A 6,000-nucleotide genomic window follows, 5' to 3' on the forward strand; every position below is an offset into this window, starting at 1 on the left:
GGCCTCAACTGTTTCCTGTGGCAGAGAATTCCACAGATTCACCACTCTCTGTGTGAAGAAGTTTTTCCTCATCTCGGTCCTAAAAGGCTTCCCCTTTATCCTCAAACTGTGACCCCTCGTTCTGGACTTCCCCAACATCGGGAACAATCTTCCTACATCTAGCCTGTCCAATCCCTTTAGGATTTTATACATTTCAATAAGATCCCCCCTCAATCTTCTAAATTCCATCGAGTATAAGCCCAGTTCATCCAGTCTTTCTTCATATGAAAGTCCTGCCATCCCAGGAATCAATCTGGTGAACCTTCTTTGTACCCCCTCTATGGCAAGAATGTCTTTCCTCAGATTAGGGGACCAAAACTGCACACAATACTCCAGGTGTGGTCTCACCAAGGCCTTGTACAACTGCAGTCATACCTCCCTGCTCCTGTACTCGAATCCTCTCGCTATAAATGCCAGAAAGAAATGGCAGAGTTTATAGTAGAGGCTTTGGTGATAATTTACCAAAATACTCTGGATTCTGAGTAGGTCCCGGTAGATTGGAGGAAGGTGATTATCACATCACTGTCAAAAAAAGATGTAGGCAAAAGGCAGTTCACTATAGGCCAGTTAATTTAACATCTGTAGTTGGGAAAATGCTTGAAGTTATCACTAAAGAAGAAATAGAAAGGCATCTGGAAAGAAATGGATCCATCAGGCAGATGTAGCATGGATTCAGCAAAGGCACATCCTGCCTCGTCCCTGTGCTGAAGATGCCGCGCCCCAGCGGCCTCAATGACTACAGACCGGTGGCATTGACCTCCCACATCATGAAGACCCTGGAGAGACTTGTTCTGGAGCTGCTCCGGCCTACGGTCAGGCCACACTTAGATCCCCTCCAGTTCGCCAACCAGCCCCGACTAGGAGTTGATGCCATCGTCTTCCTGCTGAACCGTGTCTACGCCCACCTGGACAAGCCAGCGAGCACTGTGAGGGTCATGTTTTTTGACTTCTCCAGTGCATTCAACACCATCCGCCCTGCTCTGCTGGGGGAGAAGCTGACAGCGATGCAGGTGGATGCTTTCCTGGTGTCATGGATTCTTGATTATCTGACTGACAGACCACAGTACGTGTGCTTGCAACACTGTGTGTCCGACAGAGTGATCAGCAGCACTGGGGCTCCACACGGGACTGTCTTGTCTCCCTTTCTCTTCACCATTTACACCTCGGACTTCAACTACTGCACAGAGTCTTGTCATCTTCAGAAGTTTTCGGATGACTCTGCCATAGTTGGATGCATCAGCAAGGGAGATGAGGCTGAGTACAGGGCTACTATAGGAAACTTTGTCACATGGTGTGAGCAGAATTATCTGCAGCTTAATGTGAAAAAGACTAAGGAGCTGGTGGTAGACCTGAGGAGAGCTAAGGTACCGGTGACCCCTGTTTCCATCCAGGGGGTCAGTGTGGATATGGTGGAGGATTACAAATACCTGGGGATACGAATTGACAATAAACTGCACTGGTCTAAGAACACTGAGGCTGTCTACAAGAAGGGTCAGAGCTGTCTCTATTTCCTGAGGAGACTGAGATCCTTTAACATCTGTTGGACGATGCTGAGGATGTTCTACGAGCCTGTGGTGGCCAGTGCGATCATGTTTGCTGTTGTGTGCTGGGGCAGCAGGCTGAGGGTAGCAGACACCAACAGAATCAACAAACTCATTCGTAAGGCCAGTGATGTTGTGGGGATGGAACTGGACTCTCTGATGGTGGTGTCTGAAAAGAGGATGCTGTCCAAGTTGCATGCCATCTTGGACAATGTCTCCCATCCACTACATAATGTACTGGGTGGGCACAGGAGTACGTTCAGCCAGAGACTCATTCCACCGAGATGCAACACAGAGCGTCATAGGAAGTCATTCCTGCCTGTGGCCATCAAACTTTACAACTCACATCAAAGTTGCTGGTGAACGCAGCAGGCCAGGCAGCATCTGTAGGAAGAGGTACAGTCGACGTTTCAGGCCGAGACCCTTCGTCAGGACTAACTGAAAGAAGAGTGAGTAAGGGATTTGAAAGTGGGAGGGGGAGAGGGAGATCCAAAATGATAGGAGAAGACAGGAGGGGGAGGGATAGAGCCAAGAGCTGGACAGGTGATAGGCAAAAGGGATATGAGAGGATCATGGGACAGGAGGCCCGGGAAGAAAGATGGGGGGGGGGGACCCAGAGGATGGGCAAGAGGTATATTCAGAGGGACAAAGGGAGAAAAAGGAGAGTGAGAGAAAGAATGTGTGCATAAAAATAAGTAACAGATGGGGTGCGAGGGGGAGGTGGGGCCTTAGCGGAAGTTAGAGAAGTCGATGTTCATGCCATCAGGTTGGAGGCTACCCAGACGGAATATAAGGTGTTGTTCCTCCAACCTGAGTGTGGCTTCATCTTTACAGTAGAGGAGGCCGTGGATAGACATGTCAGAATGGGAATGGGATGTGGAATTAAAATGTGTGGCCACTGGGAGATCCTGCTTTCTCTGGCGGACAGAGCGTAGATGTTCAGCAAAGTGGTCTCCCAGTCTGCGTCGGGTCTCGCCAATATATAAAAGGCCACAACGGGAGCACCGGATGCAGTATATCATCCCAGTCGACTCACAGGTGAAGTGTTGCCTCACCTGGAAGGACTGTTTGGGGCTCCCGATGTGGCCTTTTATATATTGGCGAGACCCGACGCAGACTGGGAGACTGCTTTGTTGAACACCTACGCTCTGTCCGCCAGAGAAAGCAGGATCTCCCAGTGGCCACACACTTTAATTCCACATCCCATTCCCATTCTGACATGTCTATCCACGGCCTCCTCTACTGTAAAGATGAAGCCACACTCAGGTTGGAGGAACAACACCTTATATTCCGTCTGGGTAGCCTCCAACCTGATGGCATGAACATCGACTTCTCTAACTTCCGCTAAGGCCCCACCTCCCCCTCGTACCCCATCTGTTACTTATTTTTATGCACACATTCTTTCTCTCACTCTCCTTTTTCTCCCTCTGTCCCTCTGAATATACCTCTTGCCCATCCTCTGGGTCCCCCCCCCCCGTCTTTCTTCCCGGACCTCCTGTCCCATGATCCTCTCGTATCCCCTTTTGCCTATCACCTGTCCAGCTCTTGGCTCTATCCCTCCCCCTCTTATCTTCTCCTATCATTTTGGATCTCCCCCTCCCCCTCCAACTTTCAAATCCCTTACTCACTCTTCCTTCAGTTAGTCCTGACGAAGGGTCTCGGCCTGAAACGTCGACTGTACCTCTTCCTACAGATGCTGCCTGGCCTGCTGCGCTCACCAGCAACTTTGATGTGTGTTGCTTGAATTTCCAGCATCTGCAGAATTCCTGTTGTTTAAACTTTACAACTCCTCTCTTGGAGGGTCAGACACCCTGAGCCAATAGGCTGGTCCTAGACTTATTTCCTGGCATAATTTACATATTACTATTTAATTATTTATGGTTTATTACAATTTAATTATTTTATGGTGCAACTGTAATGAAAACCAATTTCCCCTGGGATCAATAAAGTATGACTATGACTATGACTATGATTTGGCAAACTTACAGGAATTCTTTGAGGATATAATGAGTACAGTGGATAGAGGGAAACAGATGGACGTTATTTATTTGAATTTCCAGAAAGCATTCAATAAGGTGCCACATAAAAGACTTATCCATAAGATAAGAATGCATAGAGTTGGGGGTGATGTATTAGCATGGACAGAGGATTGGTTAACTAATAGAAAGTAGAGAGTTGGGATACATGGGTGTTTCTCAGGTTGGCAATCAGTGGTGAGTGGTGTGTCACAGGGGTCAGTGCTAAGCCCACAACTGTTCACGATATACGTTAACAATCTGGATGAGGAGACCGAGTGTATCTAAGTTTGCTGATGACTCTCAATTGAGTGGAAAAGCAAATTGTGCAGAAAATACGGAGAGTCTGTAGGGAGATATAGATAGGTCAAGTGAGTGGGCAGGGGTCTGGCAGATGGAGTACAATGTTGATAAATGCAAGGTCATCCACTTTGGAAGGAAAAATGGAAGAGCAGGTTATTTAAATGGTGAAAGATTGCAGCACGCTGCTGTGCAGAAGGACTCGGGGTGCTTGTGCATGGACTGCAGAAGGTTGGTTTGCAGGCGCAGCAGGCTATCAAGAGGCAAATGGAATGTTGGCATTCATTGCTAGAGGGATTGAACTTAAAAACAGGGAGGATATGCTGCAACTGTACAGGGTACAGGAGAGGCTGCACCTCGAGTACTGTATGCAGATCTGGTCTCCTTACTTAAGGAAGGATATACTGGCTTTGAAGGCAGTACAGAGGAGGTTCACCAGGTTGATTCCAGATATGAAAGGGTTAAGCTATGGGGAAAGATTGAATCGCCTGGGACTCTACTTGCTGCAAATCGGAAGGATGAGAGGAGATCTTATAGAAACATCTAACATTATGAAAGGGATAGGTAAGATAGAGGCAGGAAAGTTGTTTCCACTAGTAGGTGAGAATAGAACATAGTCTCAAGATTTGAGGGAATAAATTTAGGATGGAGATGATGAGGAACTGCTTTTCCAAAGAGTGGTGAATCTGTGGAATTCTCTGCCCAACGAAGCAGTGGAGGCTACCTCAGTAAATATATTTAACACAGGGTTGGATAGATTTTTGCATAGTCCGAGAATTAAGGGTTGTGGGGAAAAGGCAGGTAGGTGGAGATGAGTCCATGGCCAGATCAGCCATGATCTTAATGAATGGCAGAGCAGGCTCGATGGGCCAGATGGCCTACTCCTGCTCCTATTTCTTATGTTCTTATATTCTTATATATTCTGATTTTTGAGGGCCAAGTGCCAAAAGCTTTACGACCCTACATACCTGTGACACCACTTTCAATAAAGAATGGACCTGTATTCCCAGAACCCTTTTCTCTACCTTACTCCTCAGTGTCCTACCATTCACTGTGCAAGACCTAACCTGGTTGGTCCTACCAAAATAAAACACCTCACACTTGTCTACATTAAGTTTCATCTGCCATTTTTCCAAATGGTCCAGATCCTGTTGTAAGCTGTGATAATCTTTCTCCCTGTCTTCTGCACCCCTAACCTTGCTGTCATCTGCAAATTTGCTGATGCAGTTAACCACATTATCATCCAGATCATTGCTATAGATGACAAACAACAATGGACCCAGCACTGATCCCTGCAGTACTACATTAGTTACAGGCCTCTAGTCAGAGAGGCAACCATCTACTACCACTCTCTGGCTTCTCCCACAAAACCAATGTCTAATCCACTTTACTACCTCATCCTGAATGCTTAGCAACTGAACCTTCTTGACCAACCTCCCATGTGGGACCCTGACAAATGCCTTACTAAAGTCCATGTAGGCAACATCCACTGCCTTGCCTTCATCAACTTTCTTGGTAACATCCTTGAAAAACACTACAAGATTGGTTAGGGATGAAGCCATGCTAACTATCCTTAATCAGTCCATGTCTAACCAAACACTCATATATCCAGTTTCTTAGAATACCCGCCTGTGACGTTCCCACTACTGATGTCAGGCTCATTCTCCTATAATTTCCTAGTTTATTTTTAGAGCCTTTCTTAAACAGGGGAGCAACATTGGCTATCCTTCAATGTACCGGTACCTCACCTGTCACTAAGGATGATTTAAATATCTCTGCTAGGGCCCCAGTAATTTTTGCACTTGCCTCCCGCAGGGTCCAGAGGAACACCTGTCAGGCCCTGGGGATTTATCCACCCGAATTCGCCTCAAGACAGCAAACACCTTCTCCTCTGTAATCTAAACATGGTCAATGAAGTTGATGCCATTTTGCCTTACTTCTATAGACCTCTGTGTCCATCTCCTCAGTAAATACAGATGCAAAAAACACATTTAAGTTTTCCCCCATCTCTTTTGTCTCCATGCATGGATTACTATTCTGATCTTCCAGATGATCAATATTGTCCCTTGAAATCCTTTAGTTCTTATTATATCTGTAGAATCCCT

Source organism: Mobula birostris, chromosome X, assembly GCF_030028105.1.
Source record: "Mobula birostris isolate sMobBir1 chromosome X, sMobBir1.hap1, whole genome shotgun sequence".
NCBI classification, from domain to species: Eukaryota; Metazoa; Chordata; class Chondrichthyes; order Myliobatiformes; family Myliobatidae; genus Mobula; species Mobula birostris.